Raw genomic sequence first — 11458 nt, forward strand, 5'->3', positions numbered from 1 at the left:
CATAGCTTATTGCTTGAGAGGCATTTCCTTTACGAGTGTTTTGTCCTATATGGGCTAAAAGTTTCTGAATAGGTTGATTTTTTGTGAGGATAATCTCTATGGTGAGATTATCCTCACAAAAAAATCAGCCAATTCTGAAACTTCTAACCCTAGTTTATAAGTTGAAGAATCGTGGACCGTCAATTTATAAACCACTTTTGATGGGATTAGAAGTTTCGGAAGGAGATTATCCTCACAAAAAAATCAGCCCATTCCAAAACTTTTAGCTCATAAGACAAAACTTTGGCTAGTGAACCTGACTATATATATATATATATATATCCATTAAACAGAGAGAAATATATGGTACTCACTATGGCTGCTCATGCCATCAATTCCATTGTAATCTTCATAACAGTCTTCCCTATAATTTATCTCCACAATTTCTTTATAAAAATGTGGGTAGCAGAGAGAAAAATTTATCCTTTTTCAATTGTCTCTCTCCGCATATGTCAATCTATGGGAGGTGTTTGAGCGAAAAAATTCTAGAGAGAGACCTGCTGGCACGAAGGGCCTTTTCTTCACTCCCAACAACTAGTGAAATAAACGTGACTAGGGATGGGGATTTGGGTGAGGGTGAGGAACTCTTGCAACCGGCTCCAAATGGCCCTTCTACGCCATTCCTCCTTTTTTGGCACAATAACAGCAGGTGCCATATGTTATATTTACTTTGTTAATAATCCAAATTAAATTATGAAAGCTACTGTTATATAATGAAATATTTAGGCCGCATAGAAAGTGACCTAACAAATCAAACATCTTATTACTGAAACCACATAAGAGTAATTTTACCAAAAAAAAGTTCACAACTCCAAAACAAGGATCACATATTATAATGGGAAACATGGATCGTAAAGTGATATAAAAAAGGATTAGATTCTTACCATGTGCAGTGGTGACAATGGGCAGTGGTAGAGCGGTTGAAAATATGAAACAATAACCCTTTGATTGAAAGAGCTGCATCCACTTTTTGCTGTTCATTTGGGATTCAAAACTCAAAAGTCAGATATACACATTTTTAATCGGAAATTCCTATGCAAAGAACTCATAACCCAAATTACCTCACTTTACTTTACTTGTGGGACTAAAATTTTAAATAAGGGAATAAAGTCAAAGAAACAGTTGCAATGAAGCAACTTTGGGCCTTAATTTTCACTAGGGTGATTTTGATCGAATAACCATTTGGATCTCATGTCCCCACTTGATAGAAGTGGCTCATGCTTTTTCTTGGAAGCAGTGGGACCAATAACCCACTCAAAAGTAGGTTCAAACAAACCCCGCTTGCCACTTAAAAATAGTAACACAAAAGAGAAAAAGTTTTTGAAACTTGCGGTTTGTAGGGATCTGACCCGTGACCAATAAATCACTGAGAATGGAGGAACAAAATTCCTTCAGCCAACCCCAAAGTTGTCGGATATATCTTTCATGGTGATGATGAAGAACTTTTTCTTGGAGAGAAATAAGTACAACAATAGAAATGAACATGATTACCTGCATGCAATGTATCCACATCGGCAACCTACAGCCTTACTCAAAGTGCCTATGCATATGTCAACGTCACTTTCACAGTTATACTTCTCTTCTAGTTCCCCGGCATTCTTGCTACAAACAAATGTTCCATGAGCCTGAAACAACTCTCAATAAATGCAAGTTTAACCGCTCCATCATTGTTGAGGAATGCTTTCAGCATATATGGATGGGAATATGTCATCATTCATGTCTTTAACATACACTAACAAACAATTAGGGAGGCTGGATCCACGGGTCAATGGGTCAAAGACTGCCATAATTTTTTTTAGAACATTTACCATTAATAACTTAGATTGTATCTTACAATCATCTGATCAAGTGGAATTTTTGGCCCAAAAGATTTTCTTGGTGAAGCCCTTTTAATGGTCCATTCAAATACACATATTAGTGCTGTACACATGAGAGAGAGGCTGTGAGAAGGTTTAAAAGCTAATTTCGAGGCAAATATTTTGGTCAAGAGAAAAACAAAACAGTTCCAAAACATTTTGGAACATTTTTCATTCCAATTTCAGCCTAAACTTGAAATTTCCGCCGAAAAATTTGGAAACAACGTGAATTTTCGAATCTAAGAACAGCTTCTCATAGCCTCCCATTCTGAACTGAACATTCCTCTAATGTTGGAAGGTACTTTCATGCATATCTGACTGTTAATGTGAAAATGGAAGCCACACTTACATCATTGATGACCAACAGAAATTTGTGCTCGTTTACTAGAGCAAAATCCCCATCCATACTAAACAAGCTGCACGAAAAAGAGTCACATCAATTAGAAAATGTACTTCGGAAGTTATGCACTTCAAAGCAATGAAATTTTTTCTTGAGTAGCTCCTTTGACAATAGCAAGACATAAGACACCTCTAGTCTATTGAATCAAAATGTGAATGAATCCAATAGGATGATCTACTTATCAAATTTTATTTGAAACCCAGTTAGACTCATAATGATAAATAGGTAACTTTTAAAAAAATGTGATTAAATGACGAATTTAATAATTGCCAATTAAATCGTGAATTTTGTGATTTTTTGAAAACATGGGCCTTTTTCTGAAAAAAAAAGAACATAAGGTTGACTTTAGGATCATTTTATATATGAAATGTTTGCCAACTGTTGCCCTTTTTTCCTAATTGTTCCCTTGCTGAACTATTCCCAAACCTCGACTTTGTCCCTATAGTGGACATCTAGCATCCACTAAACATAAGTTCACTTTTATGGCATGGGATGGATTCACGTAAGCATTTCTCTAGTAAAATGGCATTGACAGAAATGATTACATTGCTATGCATAGACAAGTACCTGTCAGTCACGACAACTTTCATCTTTACTGTGCAGCTTGATATGTCAAATTTTATGACAAGAAACCTACAACAAAGCATTAAGGTGGACCATGTCAGAGTGCCTATACACAAAACTTTGTACCTCCTGTTGCCTCTCAGTGAGATAGATGCCACAAATAATCGATGCATGGTTCAGAGCATCCGAAAATATGGCAACTTTCTCATCCTTCAATGGTTTATTATTAGAAGATAGGAGGGAGCAGACACTTCCAAGTGTTACCATTAAGGCCATATTGGCTTCATAACCTGTAGGGCAGAGAAGGCAATCCTTGACCACAATTAAAAAAAAGAATGCATGTATTCTTCAGTGGGGAAAAAAATTTTAAGGCATAGAAGAAGGTCAATGTTGAACAGTTAACAATTTTCTTGAAAAGTTTAAATTTCTAACTTCCACAGACAACCATAGAAACTTCGGAGATCTAAGTAAGATATTACAAATCAGTGAGGATTTCAAGAAAATTCATTCAAAATAGTAACAGGTCTAAAACACCAGATAATTAAATCAACATTGACTGTTTTTTTTCTCTTTCCAACTCTGTAAACTTGTATTAACTGAAAGTTGATACAACATTGTAACAAATTTATTAGCTACATTGCCAAATTGACCATTTATTTTTATTTTGTATCTTTCCAGCTCTGTAAACTTCTATTAATTAAAATACTGATACAATATTGTAACAAATTTACATAACAAAACTAAGCACAAATGCCAGTGAGAGGAATCTTAGCTTGCCAAAGATGACCACGTTTTCTATATGAAAGAAAGAGAACAATTGCCCACGTTTTCCATGTGACAGAAAAATTGTATCGTGCTCACGCTGACAAAGGCCATATAGAAAGTGGGTCTCCCCAATTATGCCAATGGAAACTACTTAAAAATCAATCCAATAAGGAGAAACAAATGGGATAGGAATAAACTAATCTCAGATTATACAATTGCCAATGTACATCCGTTTCTAAAACCAATACTTTTGTGCATATAAACATACATCCATTTATGGTTTACAGTTTGACAAAAGCATTGAAGTAAAAAAATTCAAATCAACTGAAAAGCAATATAAGGAAAATAATTTAAGATGGGCATCAATAGTACACTACGTCATATTGCATTGTTTGCGACGTCACAATTGCGCTAAAAACGACTGCTAAAGGCTGTCGTTCATTGCGACAGTTTTTAGCAGTCGTGTAAACGTCGTTTCTACCATTATAAATAAAAGTTTGGGTGCCAATAGCCATTCTCTGAAAAAAAAAATTCCCTTTCTTCCCCATCTAACAGAGAAAAACGAATTGCGCTCTCTCGCTCTCTCTCTTCGATCAGGTTTGATTCTCGGATTCGTCTGTATTCATCTCTCCTTAAAGCTCTCTCTCTCTCTCTCTCTCTCTCTCTCTTCGATCAGGTTTGATTATCGGATTCCTCTGTATTCATCTCTCTTTACATAAACAAACTCTTGTTCTCTCTCGACTCGATCTATTCAAGTTGGATCCATAGCGCTTTTCATCAGGTTTGTTTGTTTTTTCCCGCTCTTGAATTGTTCTAGGGTTTGAGCTCTCGATCTCACTCAATGATTTTGGTTTTTTTATTTGATATTTCTTCAGATTGAACTCTCAGTCTCTCTCTATATAATCTTCAGCAACTTTGGTTCTAAGTTTTCGATCTGATATCGAAACTTTAATCAGGTTCGATAGTATAGCTTTGGTTTCATTTTTTTGGTTCGATTTAAATCAAAACCCTAGTTCTATAGTGTTGATTCAATTTTACAGTGTAGCAATTGATCTCTAAACCATATATTTCTTTTTCTAGGTTTTTAATATCGAGATGGAATTGACTAAGTTGAGCTTCCGCAACAACAGGTAGGTTTTTAGGATTTTGCTACCATGAAATTTCAATCTAGAATTTCTAATCAATAGCCAACCCCAAATAGTTGGGATATGGATCTTCTTGTCCATTGTTGGATGATTTAACCTTTGTATTACTTCTTTCTTGCACAATTGATCTCTCTTTTAATTTTTTTTATGTTTCCAGATTATGTTTTACACTTTGGTAGTGGTGACATTTGGAACGGCTGTTCCAACTGGTCAATTTGTGCCTGGAATAATGATAGGATCAACCAATGGGCGACTTGTTGGCATGTTTGTGGTTAACTTTTACAAGAAGCTCAACATTGACGAGGGAACGTAAGTGCCTAATTTCTTTTCATTCTGCTGAACAACTTGTGATATATAGTGCTTTGATGTCCTAGTTCCTTAAGTTTTCAGACATACCCCTTGGAACCTTGTTCTGTTTATGCTGATATAGGTTTTGAATCAGTAAAATTTAAATGTCTTTTCATGGTTCTGGAGTTTCTACAAATTGGTTTGTTTCCAATTTACTGATTTGGATATGTGGGAATGTGGGTACATCTTCAACATTTAGCAGGAGATACTGTCTCCTATCTGAGTTCTCAACTGCTGATGGTGTTAGCTATGATTTCCATAAATAAATAAATTCCTGAAAAAGGTTATCCAGTTTATTTCTGGTGCATTATGGACCATGTTGCCTTCGTTTATTATATGAAACGTGTTAATTGTTGCAGTTGCTTGTTTCAACCGTACCAGCTTAGGATTTGGACCATGTTGCCTTCGTTTATTATATGAAATGTACAAGTATGTTGTATTTCAGTTTCACTAAGCATTACAAATAGTTTAGAGTGATGTATTGTGTTTCTTTGCAAATCAAAGTGTATCGCTATTCCTCCAGTGTGTCATTCAGCTGTCTTGTTCAAGACATCTTGCTGTATCAGCTTACCAAGTATCAACGTGTATTGTTTTTCCTCTAGTGTGTCGATCTGTCTCATTCAAGGTGATCAATTTTGTGCAGTCTCGTGGACTGTACAAGTTATGTTAGAAATTCAAAATTAAAGGAAAAGAGAGCATCATAATCATCATCATATACCTTACCTCAAATATTGGGGTCGGCAACGTGAATTCCATTTTTTCCATATCAAATATTGGGTTTTCCATTCATAAAGTCCTTTTGCTAGTAGAGATGAGAGGATGAGAAAATTGATGATTGAAATAGTAGGAAAGACAACTAGCAATGAAAGCATTCGGGAAAATGTAAGCAGTAGCCCTAATAGGTGATGAACTAATCCAAGTGAAATGAAATGGTTCGATCATGTGCAACAAAGACAGATTACAGATTCAATTAATAGGAATGATGTGCAAGTGGAAGGTCTGAAAAAGAGGAAAACCAAGAAAACATGGATTGACAAGGTGAGAGCCTATGTGAACACACTTGAACCAATAGATGACATGAATCTATACAGAAAGGAATAGAGGAACTAATGAGCAACAAAAGAATATCACATAATTTGGATATGCTTGGAGCCATTTGTATTAGTTGATGCCGCAGTTGCAATCCTCCTATTAATTCCCTGATATAGGCTTGTTTGTTATGGTGTTTATATTCATCATCTCGTATTGCAATAGTTATAGACTTTTCGTGGGTCCAAGCCCAGCTTACCTCTAAAAATAAAATAAAAACAGAAACGCAGTGATGGTAAAAGTTCACCAGTTTATGAAGCTAGTGTGATAATACTGCATTGTTTCATTTTCTAAGCGCAGTTGTAATCACTGGTGGTTTTCATGAGGACATTATTGGTGAATTTTTTTCTCTCCAAGGTTTATGTGTAAAGGAGGTTTTACACACCATGACAACAAGGTGGCACTTATATTAGGGGTGAGGTTGTGCACTAACATTTTATAGCTGTTATTTAACTTTCTTGTCTACATTTATTATTACATGAAGCTTAAGCATATATGTACCTACTCTGATAAGCATATATTATTTTAAATTGACACTGTTTCTACTAAAATATTTTTTTGACAAGTTGATGGATTAGTCCCACTTTTTCACTTGCTTTTTAATTCATATTTAGTTACTATATTAATTAGTGGAAATGGATACAAACACACTTGAATTAATAGAAAACATACTTTAAACAGAATTGAATGGAGTAACATGATTTATTTTTTATCCACTTTTTCACTTGCAACAAATCTTTGTTGCAATTACCAGGGAAAGTATATCACAATGTTAGTATGTTGGCTTCTAGGAAATGGATGCCTCTTTGCTCGGAATAGTGTGTTAACGATTGAAGATTACTATGTTAGCTTGTTCCCGGTATGTGTTCCTAATCTGCATTTTTTTTTTTTGCTACAACTTTCGATAATCTATTTGCATATTTTTATAGTGTGTGGCTATACAATGGCACCATCTTGGATTGAAATCGTAGTTTCAAGGTAACCGTTTGTGCCAAACTATGATCCATGTTGCTTACTTGACAGAATTATAAATCTTTTTTCTTTTTGTGAACCTGCAGTCTTTTTTGGCTGGTTTGGCTGCATCAGGGGCTATAACCTCTGCCTTGAGATTAATTACAAAAGCAGCAGGTAATCATGGCACTTCATAGATTTCTTCTTCTATTGAGAGATCCATTGTATTTCATTGTTTAAGCATGAATTGATGAGCCTAAGTGTACGTATATGTTATCTGAACATCATGGAAGATTGGGGAAAACATAAGGGGTAAAGGAGTTGATTTTGCTCTAGAACAGTGGTGGCAATTGCTTGAAATGTCTGTTCAGTCGTGAATACCTCTTTTGCAGCAATTTCAAACATTTGGTTGAAATGTTTTATTTTTATTTTTTAGGTCGAAAATATTTTGGTTGACATTAACCTCTGATATTAATAAGCACTATATTGCCATCCTTTTAATTACTTATAAAATTAATGCTTGCTATGGCGGATTAAAGGGCATCTTGTTTCAAATTAGAAGAGTTATTTGTTTTTTTTGTGTTTGTGTGTGTGTATGTGTTAATGTTCATCAGCTCCAGCATCGTATTAATGTTCTTGATACATGTTTGCTCTCCAGTGCTTATCAGTAATGTTGGTTAAGAATCCTTAAAGAGGGGATTATTAACTGTATATGTATAAAAATATGTACTTTATTTATGGTTTATAAACCAAAACCACTTGTGTTTCTCCCTAGTACCTGTATAAAGGAGTTAATGAATTGGCTCGAAGGGGCTTGGAGATATAGTCCTCGAAATTGATTTAAACTTGACTGCCCTGTTTTTAAAGTAAGTTTATCATTTTTGTCTCTTCTAGCTATATACATGGTTTAAAGTTTTGTACCCTAATATTTAATGAACCAGGGGGGGTGCTTCATTGCTATTGAAGTTGTGTAGCCTCTAGGGTATGTTTGCTTTTGAAGATGGGGTGGTTGGGATCACAAGGTTCAACAGTCGTGTGGTTTGACGGAAGGAGATACACGTGGAAGCATTAGATTAATAGGAAATACAACCAGGATTTCAGATAAGGGAACAAGATCCATATGTTTGTTTGTAATTGAGAGGGAAATAATAGTTTCCTACTAGTTATGTATCATATATAGGGAGTAGTAAGTTGAGTAGACAGACTGATGGGTGAAAATTGCTGTTTAAATCCTTTTGTAATTTTCAGGTTGACAACATGAACCTCAATTTGGATCTACTCATAAATTATCATGTTGACAAAAAGGTGAATATTGGAATCAATTTAGGCTTTAGGAGACTACTTAGCACAATATTCCTAACTTTTCTTTTTCTCACCATCTTGTTTTAGCACTGTGCTCAAGTTGAACACTTCTAGTTCATCATCTTCATCACCTGTCTATTTCAAGTTAATTCTCTCCCATTGCCTCTAGCTCTCCCCCTAAAATTGTTTTGGGTCTGAAGAAGAAGATATGGATGGATGGTGGAAAAAAATGAATGATTATTCCCCCCCCCCCCCCCCCCAAATGTATTTGATTAATTAGAGATGTTGTCAAAGAGAGAACATTTTGGAAAGTACCTACCTTGGCCTATTGAAAGGACAGAGTTTCCTTTGGCATCATTCTTGTTTCGGTTTCAATTGTGATTTTATTTGAGAAAAAGTGGAGATTGGCCTTTTTGAGAATTGTGATTTGATGTCATTATAATATGTTCTTAACATTGTTTATTTTTCTAGATAGAATATATTTTTTTGCTTTGCATATTTGTCACCATATCGTACATCCTTTTGTCATTCAAGTGGATCTCTTATGTTGGAGGCATGTAGCTTACTTTTGAAGCAATTTCATTGCTTTGCAGGATCAGGTTGTCCCTTTTTTATCTACAATTTTCTTACGTAGGTTGCTTCATCCTGTGGTTCATCAAAATGTTAATTTGCGTGGAACTATACAAGATTACAACAAGCACTAGATTGATTCTAAGTTGCAATCATTAACTATTGATGGTCTAAAGAAGGAAATTATTTCGCTTATTGAGGGTGAGGTATGGTTTTGTGTTGGAACTTCTTCCCTTTCTCTCTCCACCTTTCTTTATTATTCATTTATTACTTGGATGCTGTTATTGGCAATTTTACTGCTATTTGTTATTACTATTACCATTTGGGTGTCAGTGTCTCCACTACACTTTGAATTGGATGCTTATTTTTTTTTCCAGGGAGTTACCGAAAATCCAATTTCAACAATTCATCGTTGGAAGAACTTTTGCACTCATTATTTTCAGGGAGTTATTGAAAATCCAATTTCAGCGATTCATTATTTTTTTCCATTATTCAAGTGGATTGGTAGTTAGAAAATGTTAGATTTATGAAAGTTGAAGACGAGGGGCATTTGGGTCTTTTCATGTTGTTAGTTGGGGTCTAGGTCATCAATTTCAAAATATAGGGGTATCTCTAATATTCAACAACATGTGAGGGGGGCAGGTGTGAAATAATATATTTTTTTAAAAAAATACCCTATAGTGACGTTCGGTTACCGTCGCTATATCCTTATTTTACTGTAGCAACTGTCGTCTTTTCTGACTGTCAAGGACAATCGTTTTTTCCGACTGTTTTTGTCTGTCGCAATTAAAAAATCACTCCTTTTAAAACGACTTTTTTTGCGACTGTATGAGCAGTTGTTTAAAAAAAAACGACTATCCTGAACAGTCGTTTTTGGCGTATTATGACGTAGTGGTACCTCTTTCTTATTCAAATCTGCTAAGGATGACTCTAGTAATCTATGGTAATTTGTTTACCCACAAACCAAAGCAAAACCTCTAGGACCCATTTCATGCTCTTGGGTTGCCTGAATTGGAAGAATGCTCGAAATATATAAGATAACGAATATAAGTTATTGAACATATGATATGAAAACAAATAAAAATATGACATACTCTTATGCGCACCTCTGCAGCAGCCTTTGTAATCGTCGGATGAGTACTCAAGCACAAATAATTGTTGACAACCTTTTACCCCAAAAGACCAATCTTACGAGAAGGGCACAACTATTAATATAAGAGGGTCACTGGTCGAACTGGAGTATGATACGTGAGCACATGACAGCCAACAGTCAACAGTAATCACTTCCTAATAAGAGAAGTAACTTCCTTAACCGCCGAGGGAAGATAGTTTTGCATGCAAGTCTCTATCTTTCCACATGACCTCATTGCCTGTAAAATCAAAAAGCATCATAAATCAATATGAATGGTCAATCCATTCACCCAGATTTGTAGTATTACATTATCAAAAACATTGCGAAAAATAAAAAGCACAAGTATACTTATCAGAGATAAAAGTTAAATAAATAAATAAAAATCATAATGTCCCAGTAAAATAATGTTCAGTCGAAGAATTTACACAACATAATTAGATTTTTAGGTATAAGAATATGAAAATTGAGTTGTAACATATGTAATTTTTCTATTACACAGTTTTCATATAATTAGTATTACTTTGTTTACATTGGTAGAGTTTAGTGATAATAGGAGAATTGCTAAATAATAGCAATAGTGTTACCCACAAAAAATAAAAAAATAAACATAGTAAGGAATGTTTAGAAAACTATCATGGCTCTCGTTTTCTCCTTATTGTAAAGAGATTTTCCATTTTAGGTAGGTTAGTGAGTGAAGGTAGGTTTGCACTACTACCACTCACAACTTTACCAACTTACCAAGATGGCACCTTCATTAAACATTGATGTTGTCACTATTAGAATATCGGTCAATGTTGCATTGTCTTAATTAGATTAGATCATGTAGTAAGAGCAGTTGTGTGGTTGTCAAACTAGTTGTTACTATTGTGCTACGTGTGGTAATTTTGATGAATAATACGAAAAGAGAAACAAGAAAGAAATAAAATTAAACACACAGATTTAACGTGGTTCGATGATGTGCCTATATCCACAAAAACGAAAAACTGAATTTTCACTATATGTCAAATTAGGGTTAGATCATAAGGATTTATAATAAACCTTAGTCGTACAATAGGTATTAGAAAATTCCTCCAACTTCACGCTGGCATCTACTTATAGTCTTTATATACGTGTTCCACTTAATATGAGCCACATATATCAACAATCTCTACCTTGGCGAATATCCACCCTTAGTAAAAAACAAAGAAACATAACCTGGAACTCCACCTGGGACAATAGGTTGGGACGTCTCCCATCTAGCAAATGGAGACATTAATCAAGTTCAAGCAATGCTTGAACTTATCTGTGGTAACAGGCT

General features: G+C 34.9%; 1 long non-coding RNA gene and 1 pseudogene across 1 annotated transcript; one reads left to right on the top strand and one right to left on the bottom strand.

Moving 5' to 3' along the window:
- Positions 1–10017, bottom strand: part of LOC147406236 (8-amino-7-oxononanoate synthase-like) — a 16817-nt pseudogene extending 6800 nt beyond the window's left edge.
- On the top strand, positions 4930–7395 carry LOC147406237 (uncharacterized). Its single transcript, XR_015176369.1, has 3 exons — positions 4930–5078; positions 6998–7184; positions 7265–7395. It is a non-coding gene; the product is annotated as an uncharacterized LOC147406237 (long non-coding RNA).
- Positions 10018–11458: the final 1441 nt, after the last annotated feature.

The sequence above is a fragment of the Akebia trifoliata genome, chromosome 3 (genome assembly GCF_017979445.1).
Source record: "Akebia trifoliata isolate Shusen 1 chromosome 3, ASM1797944v1, whole genome shotgun sequence".
Classification (NCBI taxonomy): Eukaryota; Viridiplantae; Streptophyta; class Magnoliopsida; order Ranunculales; family Lardizabalaceae; genus Akebia; species Akebia trifoliata.